Here is a 20,762-nt window from a genome sequence, read left to right as displayed (position 1 = left end):
TTTAATTAAAAAATTCGTATTTTTTATTTATATGTGTAGAATGTGATCGTTTGACTTTTTATGTGTTTTGAGATAGGAGTTTGGTAGACTTTATGAAATTCCCAGAACTTACTGTGGCTGGAATAGAGGAGAGGGTGTTGGGGGTGATGGCAAGATGTCCGTTGCTGGATTTTCTTGTGGTCCATATCAGTTACTCCGGTTTTCATTCTGGGTGAGATGGAAACCCACAGGCAAACACTGAGTGAGCCGGCTGGAACTCATGTGCTAACAGGATCACCATGGCAGATGTACATGAACCAAGGCAGACCAATTGTCACAAGTAGGTAGATAGAGAAAGCTCCCCCATCCTTGTTTAATCCTGGCCAAGTTGTAGGATATAGGGTTGGGATTATGATTAGGTCACAGTCTTTATATGGCCAAGGTATCTATGAGAGAACAGGTCTCAGAAGCAGATCCTTTTGGATTGAGTGGGACTGTTTTTCCACTTGACATTTTTCATGCTAGTCAGCCACTTTCCCTGGAGAAGCCTAGGCACTGTGGATGCAAATATATCTGTCAAAGCTGTTCCTGATGACCTTGAATGGATCTTTTTGTGAGAATCCCTGAAAGAAGTGCCAGCCTTGCCAAGCAACTTGGCATGGACATCTAAAAACATCTGCCCTCCCATGAGGTAAGACTGAGAAACCTTTAGTCATGCATTATTTTGAGTTTGAAAGACAGATTTTAGGCAAAGTTTCTCAGCCATGCTTGATTTCTTTTTATAATAAGCCTGAGTTTTTGTTTTATTTAAGGTTTTTCTCGACTTCACTGGTTATTTTAAATAACTCTTTATTTAACTAAGCAGTTATTATGTGCTTCTAGTATTCAAGGCACTCTGGAAGGAAGGAAGTGATATGGAAAACATGGTCTAGTGGCTGACCAAGGTGGCTAGACAACAGTCACTAGCTTTCACTTGGAGGGTACATACGCCATGCTTGAAGTTGGTCTGTTCTTCCAATCTCCTTGTTTCACACTTTCTTCTCATACTTCCTGCAAGGAACCACTTTTCATTAAGTATTGATATGCACAATATGCACAACAGATGGTATGACTGAATCTTGTTTTCACATATAAGGCAGCACGACATGAGCATGGTCAAGTAACTCCAAAGAACTTTGGTTTTTGTAGGTTGTGCAAGTAGGCTTACCAAATTCAGAGCAGACCAGTTAGATCAATTTAAATTCCAGATAAACAAAGTAATTTTTAAAAATACAGTGCACCTCCATGTCATATGGGATGTGTACACACAAAACATTATTATCTCTGTGTTCTTAACTTACTGAGAAATTTTGACCCACATTGGAACATTTTGTAAACCCTCCTAAGGAATTTGCCTATTTTGTCGCTGATATTAAGGAACAATTAAGATACGTTGTGCTAGAAAAGAAATCTCTCAGATTTGGAACTTACAAAGCTAATTCTGGCTACAGTGGGAATGGCTGAGAGGAGGACCAGAGGCACCAGAATACATGGCCTGTCTTGTTGATTAGTCATCCCTAATCTCTTTTGTTTATTTGAGTCTATCATTATTTCCAAGAAGTTAATAGTCTTTATTTTTATTAGCATTTTTCATAGACTATATTTTGGTCATATTCTTTCTTTCCTCCCAATTCCTCTCAGAGCTTCTATGCTTCTTCATCCTTTGATCTTCATGTTCTTTCTTTCTCTCTTTGTCAGAGGAAACAAAAATAATAAGACATAAAAACAAAACAAAAGAAAACAAAACAAACAAAATAATAAGACATGAAACCAAACCAAGTCAAACCAAACCAAACCAAGGAATCCAGTCTGTTCGTGTTGGCCAATAACTTCAGAGCATGGGGCTTGTCCTCAAGTGTGGTTGATAGACCCACTGATATAACACTTCAGTGGTGAAACTGATTTTCGCATTTATAGCAGTTAGCAATGGTTAGTAGCTTCTTGATTAGGGGTGGGTCTCTTGACATATCCTGCACATAGTTCTGAGCAATTATGGGAATCCTTAAGCATTCAAAGTTCTTGACGCCCCCAATTAGAATATTTTGCTTTGTTCTTTCATATCAGAGCTTTGGGCCTGTAGGTTCTAATTTTTGCTTTATTTTTAGCTGGCTTACTATTGCTACACTACTACAGACTGGGAATTACCAGGAAAACACACAATTCTTTTCTCACAGTTGTGAATCCTGGGAAGCCCAGGGTCATACATCTGCACCTGGTACCGCATGCTTGATGCCTCTCTCATGGTAGATAGCATTACAGGGCAAGAGTGAGCATATTAGAGAGATGTGTTGGAGGGTACAGAACTTGCTTTTCTGGCAAGCCAGTTTCCCTATAGATCACAAATCTACTCCTACAATAGCAATCTCAATTCATCCCCAGGGACTAAGCCCACATAGCGATCATTTCCCAGCACCATTGCAATGACAGTTAAGTATCTCCAGGAGTTTTTTGAAGAGACAAACATTTAGATTGTAATGAGCTTTAATAAAAGATAAACCTTAAACATAAGCACTCATGGATTAAGTTTTGATTGCATGCTGCAAATGAAGTAAAAAAAACCCAAAGCTTGCTAAAAGACCAAGTCCTATTTGATCAACTTTAATGATTAGATAAGTAGCAACTAGCAGTCATAATATGAAGAGGATTCTGTCACCAAAGCATGGCTTTTATAATGTCTGAAATGTCTCTATTTCTTAAATACATCAATGTAATTATCTAAAATTGTATTTGCTATCAACATATTTATTTGCAAAGAATACCTACATAAAACTAAAATCTTAGAAGCTTAAAAAAATAAGGCATGCGGGATGTGTGCATAAATACATATACCCATATATTTACACATACATATAGCACTAAGATTTTTAAATTGGATGAATGACTATAACTAGATAAAGAAAAAGAACAGATGTAAACTCATGCTAGATGACTGATAAGCACTATATTATGATGAACCACTGCGACTGACTTGTACCTGTGGGAGACTGCTGTTACTATATGACAAATACTAGAAAAGGACTAACTCATGACTTTGCAGCAAGGTGAGAGAGGAGCAGGAGGGAAGCAGCTAGAGAGCCCCATGGAACAAGCCAACAGAAAACGGTGCATTAGAGAAGGGATGAAGATACAGTCGGCACGATACCAATAATACAGTTCTGCATCTGAGCAGGAGCAATAAAACTCCCATTTATTAGCAGCAGAAATGGATGGTCTCTTGGAGGACAGCAAAATGGTCTTGTTTTATGTGCGGTCTGGGCAAGGAGACTGGAAAGCAGAGCCATGAACATTTATAGAGTGCGCACTGAGCTTAGATGAGGTGACGATCATTCATCAACTCCCAGGTCCAGCTCATTGAAGCCTTTCCTCCAATCACTCTTTAAAGACAGATTTTGTCATGTCTCTTTAATGCCTGAAGAAGCTGATATTTAGGAAGGTTGGAAAACTTTGTCCTTCGTCACAAATTAAGGAGGAAAACCAACTGTGTTTGGAGTCTTGTCTTAAAAATTTATGCATTTTCTACTTTGACAAACAGCAGCCTGGGGTGCATGCTTAACATTAATTTTCCCTTGACCCAGGCATTCTACTATTGGTCTATGAGATCCAAGAAGAAACATTTTTGGTATTCTATTATTGTTATTCTTTTGTTGTTGTTGCTGCTGCTGTTGCTGTTAGAGACAATGAGTGACGTCACAGACATCCCTGGAGAGCCAGGCCTTGGCTTATCAGAATGGTCTCTCCTTACCATTGGATATTGGAGAGCAATCTGTACACTGAAGACCATGTTCTTCATAAACTTGTACACACACAGCAGTTACTGGGAGCAGTTACTCCCTTTTGAATTTGCGGTGCTGAACCTTCAATCCAGGGCCTTATGCTCAGCTTTTCACATCCAAGCTGGAATACCACTGAAATCTTCCAAAATGTTTAGGGATCAAATTCTTTAAGAAGAGAAGGTTGAATATATCTATATCTATATCTATCTATACATATTACATCACATATATATGTGATGTATCACATATATATAATACATCATATATCACATATGTTCATAATACATTTAATACATTTTAATCTATTATCTGTCTGTATGCATGTATATGTTTCTATGAGTGTGCTCATATACAAGCCTTACACATGAAAAGTTCCATTTGTCTTACATCATTATTTGGCGTCACCTACTATGTACTGTAAATTATGTTTTATGCTTTACATTTTTCAAGTTTGAAACAATTCCCTCTACTTCCTTGTTTTGAAAGCTGAAAAAGCTGAAATATATCTAATCCAATTTCATTTTTTTAACATCTGAGTTGGTTTATATGGGGGTAGGGCAGTTGGTTTTCCCTAGCAGGCTCTTGGCTCCAGTCCAGACCATTAACTGTTTATCTAGCATAAGTTTTATTGGAATACTGATATTTACTGTTCACACAACATCATCTGCTTCTGGGCTGGACAGATGGCTTAGCAGTTAAGAGTGTGTGCTACTCTTGCAGAGAACCCGAGGTTGGCCCTCATCAGCTTTGTTGCATGACGTAAGCCCACCTGCCACTGCTGCTCCAGGGGATCTGCCACCCTCTTCTGGCATCCAGAGACACTGCACTTACTTGCACAAACCCAGACTCACACCAATATGTACACATAAGTTTTAAAATTATTTTAAAAAGCCACATTGTTTATGTCTATGTTTGTGATTTATGACAATGTTGAATAGTTGTAACAAAGACAGAATTGTCTGCCAACTGCTGATATTTACTTTTGACCCTTTTGGGTTTGTGCTAACATCTGGCCTATGACAATAGGAGATACTTCAATATAATTTCCATTCAGGCTCTACACCTGGCTTTTAATTCTGTCTCTTGCCATAATGTCACATACAACACATGTGACAGCAGCTGAGTTTGGTCAGCGATTTCTCCATCAGAAAACATGTATTTATTTTTGTAGGTTTTGTTTTAGATGGGGAAAATGTTCCTATAAAATGCTCATGAAACACTGTGGTTATCTCCATTTTGGAGTGAAAAAAATATTTATGCATAAAAGCAACATTCATTTTTCTAAGTCCAAACAAAGCACAACTGGGCAGAGATTCTGTTTGCATTCCTCACTGGATGAGCAGGGCAGAGGGAAGACAAATGCCTTTCTTTGGAGAGATGACTTTCGGTCATTTCATTTGCCCCAATCCATTCACAGTAAGCAAGACTCAACTTATGAACCCAGATTTACATGGTGCCAAGATGTTTAAATGGGCTTTTTGCATGGAAATAACTAAGGGTCTTCCCTCAATCCATTCATTCATCATGGGCTAAGGGCAGCTAGATAAAGTAGCTTGGCCTCGATTTTACTGGATGGGATACAACTTTTACTTTTTAATGTTAAGATCAGTTGGTCTGAAGGAGAATGCAAATTTCAAAGGAATTTTAAAGATAAAACAAAGACTTTAAATAAATTAAAGCTGGCAGAGTCTCTAAGGGTGAAGTATTATCTCTGGGATGCTCTTCTTGAAAGAAGAAAAGAGAGAAAGAATCATGTCCTTTGGGGGGAAATGCACAAAAGGAAGCCCCATCCTAGCTAGGATCTAAGTAGAAAGATGAGAGAGGAAAAGTTTGAAGAGAAGCCTCAGATACAAACTTGAAAATGACTTTCACACAAGTGTCTTTGGTCGTTCTGCCACCAAGAAGCCTAATTAAGACATCTGCTAGGAGTTACCAATCGATGGTGGTCTTCCTGCCACGACATTTTAATTGACATGCTGTGATTTTGTTCCAGATTAACTTCATAAGTGGCCTCCTAATAGAAAGATCACTTAAATTAAAAGTGGGCTGTAAATGGGGATTTGTGATGGTAATAGGCCAGTGTAACCTCTGTGTCATTTACATACATTTCCATTTTTCCTCAGTGCACATTTGCATATATTGGAGGCAGTCACTGAAGCTTTGATGTGGGCAATATTAGTATGGTAATGAGCATCCAACTGGCACAGGGTGCAAGGAGTCAGTTTTTTGACCTTCTTTCAGCACTAATTTTGGAGATGCCTTTGAGCTTGCAATATTAATAATATTAAATCTATGTTCCAAAGAAAAAGAGTTCAGGCTATTTAAGCAGGTACAATAAACGTTCAGAAGACTAAAGCGAACTGAAGCATGGAATGTTTATAGCCCTTGAAGAGCTGCTCGACACATTAAAGATGCCAAAAACATCTCCGAATACCTTTGCTCTCTGTTACCCCATTAGTATCGCTCAGTGTGGTGGTCCAACACAGCATGCCTTCAGAACATGGTAGTTAGGCTCAAAAGGTTCAGAACACAAGTTTTGCAGGAAGAGCAATGGGGTGAGTGGGAGACTCAGACCTGGTTGCAGTTGGGAGGCAATCCCTGTTTGATTTTTCACCAGTCTGAATCTCAGTTCTCCATTTATAAATGCCAAATAATAATGACCACTTTCTGTTTGTGGTTGAGACAAATGTCAAAGTACTTTATGACAGGTCGACTGCATTCAGAATCTAGTTCCAGGTAAACAAAGTGAAGATGAGCACAGAGGAATGTGGGATTAGTTTACCTTGATTAATTAAGGGACTAGAGATGGGGGAGAGGAAGGGAGGGAAGGAGGGGAGTGATACAGGGAGAGAGGGAGAAGAGGGGAGGTTCTTTTAGTGGGACTTCCAATGTGTAGTCTGAAAAACTAAGTGAATCCGGTACATTGTAACTATGCAATTAATATCTCAGTTTGCCTTGTCTTTTTTTATCATTTAGATATCCTGTTTCATTAGAGTAGATCTGTAGGACCAGAGAAACTGGAGTTGAAAATTGCTGTCCGGATACATAGGGTAGGATAGATTATGCTTTCTTTTGCAATTCTATTAAGTATTATTTCTTTGGGGGGGTAGTAAGTTTCATGCTTCTAAATATTACAGATGAAGACTGGAAAAGGCTGGGGTCAGAGTGACATTGGAAAGCAACCTGGATGTATGGGTGCTACATAGGAAGCATGTTTCTTCAGTGGCAATACCCTTTAGAGATTTAGGGGGCTTACTATTTAGCATAATGCATTATTTTTATTTAGTGTTAATCTCATCTTATCTGTGTGTATCAATTTTTAACGCCTTTTCTTCCTATTGCTTTGGAGAAGACCTCTACAATCCACATCATTTCCATAGTATATGGAAATTGTTCTTTCCTGCCTGTAAGGTGATAGGACATGGGGGCCAGATTGGGTTAGCTAAGCTACTACCCTTGCTTGAGTGACTAAATGCTCATATGCATAAGAACCAAGCACACTCAGCCAGGGGTCTGTCTGAAAGAAGCAGAGTTCTTTTCCTATTGGAATTCTGGAACTAGGAAATGTGGGCAACAGGAGAAAGACAGGTAGGGCTGAGACCTAGAGAGGGAAGAGAACACCTTAACAGCTTTGTGCTGGAGCCTCCCACTTATGTGCACCATGGATTCCTTTTTTTTTTTTCACATTAGCTATTCAGAGTTGTGAGACAGACATGTAACCTAAAGCCAATTAACACTCAAAAGGGGAGGAAAAGATAGATGTACAACAAAACTAATGAAGTAGGAAATCAAGTGTTAATGGAAGATATCAGACTCAAGGGCCTGCAGTAGGTCACACTGAATTTTGGCGTTGAAATAGAGCTTGTTCTGCTTTTCATTAACCTATTCTAGCTTTTCTTCTGTGAATGTTGTGTCATGATTTTTATCATTGAGTTCTCTACTCGGCAAATTTAAAAAAAACTTTTTTTTCATCAACTTAGGAGTGGCTTATTGTGGCTTTTTTTTTTTTTTAAATGGAATTTGGGTTGAGAATAGTAGTCCATTTTATCACATGTTCTTCATGTGAATGCTGTGTGAAGGCAGAAATGGAAATTTCCAGAGCTTGAAGTAAGTGAGGAACTTGGTTTACTATTTGCATGGATGTGCATGAGAGGAGGGAGAGAGGGAAAAGGCGGGGTGGGGGGAGAGAGGGGGAGGGAATTGGAAGACGGTTTCATGGTATTTGTGTCTATTTTATTGTTTTGTTGTTGAATCCTTTTATTGTTTGAGAATTTCATACATACACATAATGTGTTTAATCAAATATCCCTCCCACGTCCCTCTTCTAACTTCTCTGCATCAGCATCCACTTTCAATTCTATCTACTATTATTACTATTTTACAATTTCAGGGTCCGTTTAGTGCTCCAAGTATGTATACAGTGTACCTTCCTATTACCGCTGGAGGACTATCTCAGGGACTGCATCCCGGATGTGAACTGTCTCTATCAATTGTCAGAATCTTCTCAGGAATGGGGAGACTTAGTGAGCCCCTTCTCTAGCCGTATTGGAATTTCAATGCTCTTTCTTCTTGTGAATTCATTAAAACTATTTTAAAATTTATTTTTATGTATTTGATTATCTTACTTGAATGTATGCCTGCATATCCCATGCCTGCTGCCTGAGAAGGCCAGAGGAGTGGGAGAATCCCCCAGGATCTGTTATGAGTTATCCTATGGGTACTGGAAATCAAAGCCAAATCCTTTGGAAGAGGAACCAGTGTCCTTAACCACCTTAGTCATCTTCCAAGGTTTATCTTGGAAACTTTTTTCAAAGCTTGCCTCAAAAGGAAAACTCAAGACTTGAACAGGAAGCTCGTGGGTACCTTTCATTGTAGTCTGTCTTAGTTTCCTAGGGTCATAAAATGCTGCATGCTTGTAATCTGACTTTCCGGAGGAGAAATGAACTCACAGACATAATCAGTTTGGTGCTGTATTCATGCCACGGTCGTTACCATGACTCCCGTGTATCAGTTAACCAGAAGCTTCTAGATACTCAGTCTGAGTTGATTAATTTAATCTCTCCACTCACACAAAGGACAACAGATAGTGTTAATATTTATCTATATAAAGGGAAGTTAAAGATTTGAGGCATGGAGGCATTTTATGAGGACACTGGACAAAAGTGAAACCTAGGTACCCAGCCCAGTGATGTGCATTGGATTCCGGGAAGCAAAAAATGTTGGTATGTAAAATAAAACCCAAGGCGAGAGCCTGATTTACTATCTACCCAGAGAGAATGGAGCATTGAGATCTGACTGTCCTCCCTTATTCTACTCGAGAGATTGGTGGTAAAGGAATGCGGTGGGCCCAGGGAGTAGAGTGGTTGCCAAGGGGAGAAGTCAAGTTTGCAGCCCTGGAAACACAAGCCTGGGACATTCATTTTCAGGCTCTGCTGGAGATGGGCTGCCAGCTTTGCCTTCCTGGGAGACCTGTCAATAAGCCATTTGCATGACCCTTTACAAAGTTAAGCCTATTATTTGGACTTCCACGCTGCTTTTATACAAAAATCTGTGACAGACACAGTAGGAATAAAATAATAAATGTCCCCATGCTGGGTGCCTGCTTAGAAATTAAAAGTTTAAACCAGAGAAACTTTACAGCCGAAAGTGGTGTTTGGCCACAGCATACTAAGTATTAATACAGTCTGGGCTTTATCTCATACTCTCATTGCCTCCTCTCAGCCAGTGGGTCTGGCTAGAGTTTCTACCCAGCAGATCAAAGTGGGAGGGGCCCATTAAATGTAGGAGTGGATATGGCAGAGTAATATACTATTTTACCAGGTAAGAAACCTTGAGAAATCATGAATGGCTTGAGGTAACATTGGTGAGTAAAGACAATGATGATGATGATGATGATGATGTCTATATGAGTAGTGATCACAAATGCTCCCCAGGATACAGGTAAAGTTGTTATCTGCCTGACTAGGTTCCTAAAGCAGAAGTGGAAAGAGCTGAAAAAATTATATATATATATATATATATACATATATATATATATATATATATTTAGATAAGCTAGCGACTAGAAGCTGAGTCATATTGATTCATATGTATAGGACATTTTTGCAAGACTGCCCTTGCAGTCCTCATCTAGAGAAGGAAGCCAGTAGGCAGAGGGAGAAGTTGAGATACAGCAGGAGCCTAGCAACAACTTTGGCCAGAACAAAGGTCTACCTTTGTCTTGAGAGTGGCATATCAAGGTTGTCTCTTGTTGGGATGACATTGTCAGGCATTTATTTTCCCCTCACTGATTAAAAAAAAGTAGGTAACAAAAAAGTGGCTTCAGGTGAAATGATGGTATGTCTTGGAAGTTAGGGTGTAGTGGGATGACTGTTGGAGACCATGTACTCCAACAGCTGGGAGCCAGTTCACATGTCACTGAACTTTGCTGTCCACCTCAGCTGGGCATTGCTTCTACCTGTAAGGCCTCTTCAAGGTTGAAAAGAACATAAGAGTGGGCACAGAAGGCTTCTGGGGGCTGCACTCAAGTTCACTAATTACTTGGATACTCAATAAAAATGGTCACTCCCCTGTCTCACCCAAACTGATCCTTAAACAAAGAGATAAGTTAAGGGATGAGGTGAGTGTAGTAGACACTGTAAGACTAAAGCAAGACTTAGAGTTCTGTAAAACGTCCTTCAGTTGCTTTAAGGAGGGTGTACAGTTTCAATAAACAGAGTTGTTTGCACTTACATTATCTGCTTGGTCTCAGTGGGAATGGCAGTTGCAAGCCCAGATATAGTAGTTAAGAGCTGAGCTTAGAGGTTCTTACACATGGTTTTCACATCAGAAGTGCTTACAAATCCCTCCAGGGATTCTAATTTAATTTGGGGGTCATTCATAGGTTCTAAGAGCTCCCTAGGGAAATCTAAGGTATAGTCAGGATAGAGAATATGGATCTAATTCAGCCTTTTATTTGTCAGCTCAGGAAACTGGAATTTGGTTGTCCAAAGACACATAACTGTTACTCAAGGAATGAGGATTGAAGTCCATTCTTCTGAGTAAAACCTGGACTATTTCCTTGCATCTCATACAATATTTAAGTTTGTGTGGGAAAAATATGAAGCAGTTGAAAGTTGAAAGTGCTGACATAAATTCTAACTTGGTGTTTTTTCCATGAAAAGAATTTATTGTCTCTAACTCATTTATACTCCCTGATATTGCCTTCTCTTTTCTTGTCTATAATTGAGATTATAGGGAATTCAGGAAACACATGATAGAGGAGAGAGACCTCATGTATAGCTTAATGTGCTATTGGAAGTGGGTCCAGGTTGGCAAAAACTGGTTAGTGGGGGAATGGGTTCTTGTCCCCACATCTTCATCCCCTTTCTTCTCTGGCCTGGCTGCCAGCAGACATATTCTTCGTGTGCACATCTGCTTTGCCGTGGTATTCTATTGACCCAAGCCCACAGCAATATGACTATGGCAGTAAGCCCTGAAATTGTGAGACAAAAATAATACATGTTTCTTCCTTCAGACTACTTTACAATAAGTGACGTGGGCTTGGTTCATAACTTTCTACAGCTGATATTCTATCAGAGACCATGTGCAATCAGTTCCAATCAGTTCCAATCAGTTCGGGGTTTTAAAATACTGGTTTTTCCCACTGATGATTTTCCTACTTATTCTAACACTGACAGCTAAAAAGCAGGTTCTCAGTAAAACTCAGTCGGATTAATGTTTGGTATCACTCAACTGCACAGGTTCAGTTACTACTCAGGGAACAGAGATTCCTTTTGAAGTTTAATGAGACATATACAATTTTTAAAAAATTTTCATGTTAACACATTCTAGAGTCCAGTAGTTTCAAAGTACCTGTAAAGAGAACATCATATTTAAAGTTCCTCCTCCCATTCATTTATTTTGCAAACTGCTTGGTGAGCTTAGTCTGTCTTAGGACTATGACTTTTTTCCTGGGCTACTGTGAAACTTGTTTCTGAGGCTTCGACATACCACTGATAAAACAGTCACAACCATATCCCCAACCATGACTTCCAAGTCTTTTCATATGTTCTATGAAGAAATTTTTGTCAATGATATTCAGTGAATTTACAACCTGGACATTATAATATTCCCAGTAGCTAAATCTCCCTCCCTTTCATCAGGAGCTCTATCTCAGGCATAGGGCTGAAGCAAGCAAAAAGATCTGTTGGAGACCAATGATAGCTTTCCTATAGAGAGGGAGGGCTTCGGACATTGTTATTGGCACACACATGCTATATGGCACATTGTTATTGGAACAGCAGGCAAAAATGAGAAATAACCTGGGGAGCAAATACCACACACTTGTAAGAAAACAACCAAGAGAGCAGAGTGATGTCCACATGTGCTAATCAAATACACTGGCAGGTTTGCCTAGACCTCATATAGGATCCTAGTGAGAATTCTGGAATGGGGAATTAGTGTGGCAAAAATGTAGGTTGTTCATTTCTGCTGTAATGTCATACATCAGGGAAGGATGCATGCTAGGATAGACTTTCACAGGAGTGATTGTAAATAACCCATACATGATCGTGATAATTAGTTCTATGACATAATTAGTTCTATTTGCTAGACTTCTTTTACTTTTGGTGCTGAAGACCTCTTCCTACCTTGTCATCACTAATTTATAAGGAATTTACCCAATAGATTGGCTGCCAATTCCTGGGGATGAGATGGAAGAAAAAGAAACTATCAAAAGTCGTATGTTATCAATGCTATAATGAGAATGGTATGGAGATCATGGTTATTATTGGACTTATTTTCTAGAGACTATAGTTATTAACAATATACTGGATTCTTCTTAACTATATTGAGAGCAGTCTTTAGATTCTCAACACTCACACGCACCCCTCCCCACAACACACACTGTTCAGTTTGTAACCTTTTTTGTTCATTAACCTACCCTGGGAGATTTTCCAAATTCCTATAATCCGTTCCTCCCCTAGAAAACATGATTTATTATTTCAGTGAACGCTATTAATTCTCATAAGCCTGTCAGGGCACATCCCAGTTTCAGACACATCCTCTTGAATACTCTTGTACCATGGCTAGTCCCAGCCCCAGCTCCCACCATTCCATACAACCCTTTCTGCTGGTGTCCTATCTTTCTTCTATGTTGGCGTAGTAAACTGGGACTCACCCTTAGCCACCTCACTCATGTTGCTCACCTTAACCTTTTAAGTCCCTTTAGGCAGCCTCATGCTAGACAGAATCTGCCCCCCCCTTCCCCCATCTCCTCTCTAATTTCTTATCCCTTTCTGCACACTCTAATTATATTAACCCCACAGAAATACAGGCCTTTTGTTTACATATCTGATCCCTGGTGAATTGGGATCGTGTATTAGTCACCTTCATCTCTTACACCTAGTAGAATCAACCTGTGGTGCAGAAGAAGCATTTGGTGCATAATTAGTGGGATTAAGTTGAGGTGCTCAGAGCTGCTGTTGTGTGGAGTGGAAGAAATCTCCATTCCTCATGATGCTGGCTTCTTTGTCTCACTGCTCAGGTTACTGGTTACTGCCTGGCATACCAATGTGCCTCATTTGTGCAAGTGTTGTATTCCCACCAGAGTGCTGAAGTATTTTCCTAATTGTAGAATTGCTCATGGCTACCACGTGCTGTTTTGCACAAAATGTGCTAATCCAGAATTTAAAACCAAGATTGCAAGGGCGTAGTCAGTGGACTATACAAGGCTGGTATTTATGCATGCTAAAATATTTCTGTCGGTGCTGTAGGTATAAATAAAAGCTCATGAGATTTATTAGTTTAGTACTCCTTCCTATGGTTTCATAAGATTTGAAGTTTGATTAAGGACAATATCCATTTTTAACTATCGTATCTCTTTTCTTTTGTTTAGAGCGAGTTTCTACCACATACTTTGTACACAAAGGATGGGAATAATAAAGAGCTGAGCAGACCAAGGGGTACAAGACACCCTCAACAAGCAGCATGTGCACACTGACTGACTGACCGGAAGGATGGCTGAAGCTGCTGGTGTCCATTCTGATTTCTCATTTCCTGTGTGTTGGAATTGCAAATATTTTCACTAGTTCCTGCTAGTTTGCCATTTTAGGTCCTGTTATAAACACAAGAAGCTTAAGTGCATCTAACTAACTAGTACCAGTTTGCTTGTTTGCTTGTTTTTAGAAATGTTTATTTTATGTTTAACTGCTTCATCTGCATGTTTGTCTGTTTACTGTGTACATGCAGCACCTGTAGAAGCCAGAAGAATATAGGTGGTTGTGAACCACTGGGTACAGGGGTAGGTGGGAGATTAAATTGAGTCTTTTGGAAGAACAACTAGTGTTTTCTGTCATTGTGCCATCTCTTTAGCTCCTAACAAAAGACTAAAAAGTATTTTCATTAATTTTTGAGAATTTAATATACTGTATTTTCCTCTTATTTATCTCAACTCCTTCCTTTAATATTCCCCCAAGAACTACCTCTATTTTCTTGTACCCCTCAAATTAGTGTCCACCTATAAAAAATAAATCCTGAACTCCAATGTGTGTTTATGGTATACTTCTAGGTATGAAGCCTATAGCTGGCACTGTTGACCTCTTTGGAGCCATACATTTAAAGAAAACTGACTCTCCCCCAGAAGCTATCAACTGTCCATAGCTGGGATAAGGTCACTTGAATGCCTTTCTATCTCATGACAGAATGGTGACCATCCTGATCTGATGCAGGCCTTATGTAGGCAATCCCAGATGCTAAAAGCTTGTGAGTGCTGCCCATTCTGTTACACCAAGAAGACACCACTTCACTCAGTCATCCCTGACCTCTGGCTTTTAGAATCTTCCTGCCCCCTCTTCCTCAATGGTCCTTGAGGACCCTGAAAAGGAGGAATTTTATAGAGATGCCCTCAAATCAAGTCAAAAGTGACTAGGAAGCTTCTCTGCTGTATAGTTCTCGTAGTTTTGGAAGGTGCTATGCAAGCTATGGGAGCTAAAAGGTCTTATTCAACTGTGAACTCTGTGAACTGCAATAACGTAAACCAGTATGGAAAGATATGCCTGTGGATGCAATGTTAATATGGATGACTTTAGAGTAACTAACCACATTTTGATTAGATTTGAGGCTTTCTCCAAAGGAGGAAGCATATGCCTGCTACTGAAAATCTTGCCAAGAAGAATGATTATGTTGCTCATAGGTCCCAATAGTGAATGTACTTCCAATTTTTTCTGAAATGGACATAGAATCAAACTGTCCTCTAAATACCTGTCTCTTTAGTTGTTTGACCTATTTAGAGAAGGTTCATTCTGTAGTTGATAGTGGTTAACACAGAAAAATCACAGTTGATCAAAGTAGAGAGAATAAATGGCAGAAGAAAGTTTTTAAAAGTATCTTCTCTCTAGGAATCTAAAGAGGATAAGGTATGAATCAGGCACAGTGTATCTCATGCAAGCAACAGTGACTAGCCAGTTTGTGCTTCCTGGAATGATGATAAGAGAGTAGCCCAGAGTTCAATGTGTGGAGGGAAGTCAAATACTAGACAAATATGAGGTGATGGTGACCTGGCTCTTAGACGCTTAGAGGATGTACTGTGAAATTCCCTTTGGCTGTATTAACTCAGCTAAGCTATATACAAGACTTTTTCTGGAGGTAGCCATTTTGTGGACAAGCAGGCAAACATGCTAGATTAACTTGGTAATGATTTTTTTCATTTTGCACTGTGATTCTGATGTGCTTGTGCACCAAAAGCTTGGTCTATGTGGTATGATACAAAGAGATGGCAGAAGGCTGAGAAAGTGGAGGCTGCTGGGAGGTGAAAAGGCATGCCACCTTTAGAAGACATTGAAGTAGTTCTCAAGAGAGCTTTAATAATTTTCATAGGAGGAATGTTATAATTAAAGATGCAAGACTGTCATGTCATTGCTTTCTGGTTTCTTGTCTTGACATAGAATTCTCCTTCCCACATACATTCCCATCACGATGCCATATGCCATAAGGTATTCCATTCAACAGGTTCTTCATAGAGTCAAGTATAGTCACTATGATCTTGAACCTCAGAAATGGTGTATTAAATAAAGTCAGTTTCTTTATACATTACACAGCATCAGTTATTGCCTCCTAGCAGAAAGAAGACTAACATGCTCTTCATCTTCAATGTGCTGCTTTCCATCTGATGATATATGACCGCTGTAGCTTCCATGATCACAGCTGAATAAAAGCTAATAGGAAGCAGAGTAGATAAAAGGGCCATGTGCTCACTGTAACTTTTGACCAGTTGCAAGCTAACAGTTCCACTCATTTGCTTAGCATACAGTCACTTACTTCAAGGGAGTTTGGGAAACATACATTTGCCTTATATTCATATGTTTACGTTAAAATTGTTTTTCACTGGAAGAAGAGAAGAATAGATACTAAGGAAATACCCAGCCATCTTTCTCTCATAGAAGATGTTTGCCTGGTCACTATCGAAACTTAGCAAAATATAACACAAATCTGGAAGTTCTTGGAGAACACATTGAAAGAGATTCATCTAAAGGCCTTACATGTTTTCTTAGAACCATTGAGGTTGAGTATATCAGACTTAAGACATTGCTGCCATGCTGTGGGGGAAGCCTAGAGTACAAAAAGAGGCTTCAGCTTATGTTTTGGCTCTATTATTAGGCAAGGTTTTAGCTGATATGCAAGGACACATCATCCTAATGACTCTAGAACAAGACAAGTATCTGACTACAACTGCTTGAGGAACCCTGAGTGAGGGCATGCAGCTGAGAACAGTCTCACTGTGAGCTAGAGAAACACAGGAAATGATCACTGCTGTACAGCACTGAGATTTGAGTGATTTGTTTCATAGCAATAAAAAGTAAATTGATTTGGAGATTCAGAAATAGCGGAAGATGTGCAATCCCAGTGCAGATGTTTACAGGCTGTGATGATGGGAGAGTTAAGAGCTTGCTCCATAGAATGTGGTTTATGGTGGGCATGTAGGTAGGAGGAGAAAATGGATCACCACCTTGCGGTTTCTTTGTAATCTTCGCAAATGTTAGCAATAGCATTGTGATTTGATCAGGGTTGCACAGTTGGTCTCACAGTGCCCAAACTAGGGTTTGAAGCTTTGCTTTATGAGATTTTGTTCAGATCCCTTCCTTATCCTTCCTGAGCAGCTACTGAAAACCTGAGCTCACTCTAGCTTCATGTATAGCACAATTGGGACAATTCAAAATGATAGGGTTATTAAAATGACAACAAATACTGAAAATTTTGCGTTGATAATGGATATATTTTCACAACCCATGCCCTGTACATGAACACACTCCCATCTTTTGTCATTCTGAATTTGAGGACAGATCACTATCAAGGTCCTGGAAAATACCAGGAACTATGTTGATATTTCCATATATACAATCACATTTTTTTTCTCCTAGGGCAGAAAAAATCCCCAAAGGTTCTTTTTTTACTTTCTCATCATCCTGTTCCTCAGTGTGCCTGTTTTTCCGTGATTAGTCACGTTTTCCTCATTGCTTCTGGATGTGTGCATGATGAGACTTTTCTTCAAGGTTCTGTAGAGTACACCTGCGATTGCCCAACACTAGCCAAGGGGTTGGGTACATCAGACTCTTCTTTTTTTTTTTTTTTTTTTGTTCTTTTTTTCGGAGCTGGGGACCGAACCCAGGGCCTTGCGCTTCCTAGGCAAGCGCTCTACCACTGAGCTAAATCCCCAACCCCCATCAGACTCTTCTTAATGGTACTGACTTGAGTACAGCCTCATGCATAAGGCAGTCACTAGGATGTTAGCACCCAGTACTTGTGTCTTAGAACTTCCATCGACTTTTCTTTTATCAATAATTGATGCAAGTGTTCCCAGCTCACTATGAGTGACACCATTCCTAGACGGGTGGTACTGTGCTCCATAAAAAAGCTAGCAGAGAGCAAGTCAGTAAGCAATGCCTTTCCACAGTCTTTGCCTCAGTTCCTGTTTCTGGCTTTCTTACCCAGATGTCCCTCAGTGATGGACTGTTACATAAAAGTGTAAGGGGGAAGGAAACCTCTTCCTTCTCAAGTTGCTTTTGTCTGCTAATTTTTGTTACCACATTTAAAAATCTGTCTCCAGTATATTTTCTGCCATGACAGTAATTTCAAGTTAAATAGGTGGTCAGATTTATTGTTGGCGTGAATAAATGGATAAAAAAGAGAATGCTTAGACGATTCCTGGCTGAGTTATTGTCAGATCCTGATCGTTCTCAGCTTCCTTTCACTCTCTGGGTTTCTGGAGTATTTGCTTTACTGGAGGTAGCAGAATTCCCACAGCCACACATGACTTCTTCTGAGAGTCTTAGCTGTTGGTAGTCTTAGCTGAAGGTGTAGGCATGCACGCTCCTATTATTCACTATCGCTCGTCTCTCACACTCTCATTTCCTCATCTTTGTTGACTGTCGTAGCCTTGTATCACATCTATGTCAACTGAAAACTGAAAAAGAAAATATTCTGGCTTCAGGCACATGCGATCTAAAAAACAGGGAGCTGTACTTGACTTACCTGACTCAAGGATCTTAGGCTGATTACATATGTACTTGACCTTGCCATTTCTACCCTCTTCTGTTTGCAGTAACTTGAAGGGAGACTGCAGAGATAGAGTGGATGCTAAAACTTTTTTGAGAGGGGATTTTCTGAAGTTTCATTCTGTAGGAAGCTTAGACTGTAGTAATGAGGGCTGAGGAGATGTTCAGTAGGTAAAGTCCTTGCTGTAAAAGCATGAGGACTTGAGTGTAGATGCCTAGAACTCATGAAAAACCCATGCATGGTGGTATATATCTATGATCCCAGTGAATGGGGACAAAGACAGAAAATTCCTTTGAGAGCTTTTTGTCAGCCAGTTTATCCAATTGATGAGTTTGAGATGTAAAGGGAGAATGTGTTTCAAAAAATAAGGAAGAGATGCATCCGATGTTGGCCTCTACATGTGTGTGCACGGGCACAATGCCCATGTATACACACATAGAGACATGTGCATAAAAAGACTTAGTGATGAAATTCAGTCCATTTTCAAATACTTCTTTAGAAAGATAGGCTTTCTCCATACCCCCAAAGGTATTTATTCACAACTGATCAATGCTACCACCTTCTTTAAGCTTTCTTCATGCTCTTTCCTCTTCTAAGTCATTTGGGTGCAAGTACAAGCAGGTCTGATGGTGTAGGCCTTTAGCTTCCAGAAGCTCAGGAGTCTGTGGCTGAATGTGGCAAGTTCAAGACCTACTTGGGCCATATGAGGAACATAATGAGACAAAAATAAAGTAAAAAGGGTTGGGGATCTAGCTTAAGAGAGCACTGTTTGCCTAATTCTACTCCCATCCCTCACTAAAGGAGAATAAGCAATTCAGAACAAAACCAGAACACAAAAACTTAAGCTTCTCTGTCTTTTGCTTTCTGTGAAAGTACCACATACTATAGAGCAGTGGACAACAGCTAGAGATTTGGGGATAAGACAGACATTGTTATGAGAGCTTTAGTACTCTATCAGCCATGGATACTGTAATTAAGTTTCCTGTAATCTCCATTTGTCTAAAGTAGGGATGAAGGTGGTAACATTCTTGATATCTTGCAGGGAGGAAAGCAGGGGGAGAGAGAAGACATGCATAGTAACTGTTGTTTGTTGGGACCCAAGCAATTCACGGGACTTTAGACCCATAAGTATGTCCACTGTAGCCTCCTTCCACTGATTCATTTTATAGCTGCACTGTGTCCTTTGATATCTCACCCACGTGTCTCCATTTCTACTCACAGGCTTAATTCATAACTGTAACCAGATCTGTAATAGCTTAGTCTTCTAATTTCTGGAAGGCAGATATTTGTTTTTTTCTTAATATTATGGAAAGGTACTAATTGAATGCGTGATCCTGAAGACATAATATAAAGACTGTTTTAAAATGATGTTACCCATACTTGGACTTGGTCTTTAAAGTTTTATCAAGCAAACGCATGCCTACTTTAAACATTTTATCACGAAGCAGGAAGGGGCTTTGGAGATTTCTTGGCAGTTAATGAGTTCGGAGAAGGAGGAGAAGGGAGTCATTTTCTACGGTGGTTTTAGCTACTTGTAGCCTGTCCATGCTCACTCAAGCAACCATAATTAAGTTCAGTGGGTCACAAGAAACATAACCATGAGAGTAGGAGGTAAATTTATTGAGGAGAAGGGGCTCAGGGTGGGTGGGAGAGGGACATGGGGGAAACATAGTGCGTATTTTTGATGCTAACGCATTATAGACACATACAAACTTGTCAAACAATAAATAAAAATTTGATCATATTAACCCCTCCTGATAGTTCTTAAAAAATGTTAAAGATACAGAAACCTGGTCTCATTTGACCTCATTTTTACTTTTATAAGATTGACAGCAACATTTCCTAATTATAGGCAGTAAACTGAGGTGACTTTTAGAGGCAACAATGATGCACCCCTAAGGAAGTTGTCCAGTGGAAATAGATGTATGAGCTTGAACCTGAAAGACTACAGTGCTTTGCCCTCTCCTCTGTGCAGTACGCACTCCCCCGAGAACATCCTGAGAGATAATGGATGTGAAAACTCTCTGCAGACTCCAGAGTGGAATATGAATGTCGGGGATTATTGCTATTATTTCTAGGGCAGAAGAGCTATAACCTCTTGTGGAATCATCTATCAACCAGGAAATCCTGTTGCTGTTCTCTGAACTGTACCCCTGTGACCCAAAAGATAATGTATTTCCCAATGTACTTAACTTAATACTATGGGCTGACCTGGACCTTGAACTGAGCTGGGTAAAGAATATTTAAATACAGAGCCTGACAACTTATAACCCAGAGCAATGAACTTCTCCCGGCAGCAGCTGCCAGCAAGGGAGGGAAGGGCTTGTGTGCAAAATGAGTATCCAACTGCATTCTTCTGCAAAGAACCCATGGCATGGATGTTTTTAATAGCTCGATGAAAAGGACATCTCAATTCATTTTGATTATCCAGAATGTTCC

At 39.7% G+C, this 20,762-nt stretch overlaps 1 protein-coding gene across 1 annotated transcript in view; it reads left to right on the top strand.

Annotated features, from left to right (window-relative positions):
- The window catches only part of LOC120096625 (uncharacterized), a 312,239-nt gene extending 298,128 nt beyond the window's left edge, over positions 1-14,111 (top strand). The window contains exon 7 of the mRNA XM_087584553.1: positions 13,669-14,111. The gene's annotated coding sequence lies outside the window, so the exon portion shown is untranslated. The remainder of the gene's footprint in view (positions 1-13,668) is intronic.
- Positions 14,112-20,762: the final 6,651 nt, after the last annotated feature.

The sequence above is a fragment of the Rattus norvegicus genome, chromosome 14, assembly GCF_021556685.1.
Source record: "Rattus norvegicus strain SHRSP/BbbUtx chromosome 14, alternate assembly SHRSP_T2T, whole genome shotgun sequence".
NCBI lineage: Eukaryota > Metazoa > Chordata > Mammalia > Rodentia > Muridae > Rattus > Rattus norvegicus.
This window is presented reverse-complemented; position numbering and strand designations above follow the sequence as displayed.